The sequence below is a fragment of the Pteropus vampyrus genome, unplaced genomic scaffold (assembly GCF_000151845.1).
Source record: "Pteropus vampyrus isolate Shadow unplaced genomic scaffold, Pvam_2.0 Scaffold132, whole genome shotgun sequence".
Taxonomy (NCBI): Eukaryota; Metazoa; Chordata; class Mammalia; order Chiroptera; family Pteropodidae; genus Pteropus; species Pteropus vampyrus.
This window is the reverse complement of record NW_011888913.1, coordinates 1,291,545-1,291,896: the sequence shown is the minus strand read 5'-3', so window position 1 is coordinate 1,291,896 and position 352 is coordinate 1,291,545.

Genomic DNA, 352 nt, shown 5'->3' with positions numbered 1-352 from the left:
AATGAGCTGATCCGCAAACGCATGGACGGCTGGACAGCAACACGGCCCGGCGATGGGTTTGTCTCCCCTTCGCTGGATGCAGCGTGCGTGATGAAGCAGCGATTTTCTGAGCATCGTTCAGCCGGCCAGTCGCCGAGTCACGGCGGCCGGCAGCAGCAGCAGGTGATCTTGTGTTTCCTGCCGCCGTGCCCGGCGGCGATGGAGCACCCACGGAGCCGAACGCCATCGCGGGGTCCCAGACCGAGGGGGTCCCTACCCCCCGGCGACGGCACTTCTGCGGAGACCCATGAGTAGGTGGACGACACTTAAGCTAGAGAGCAGCTGGAGTAAACTGACGATCGAAGCCAACGTC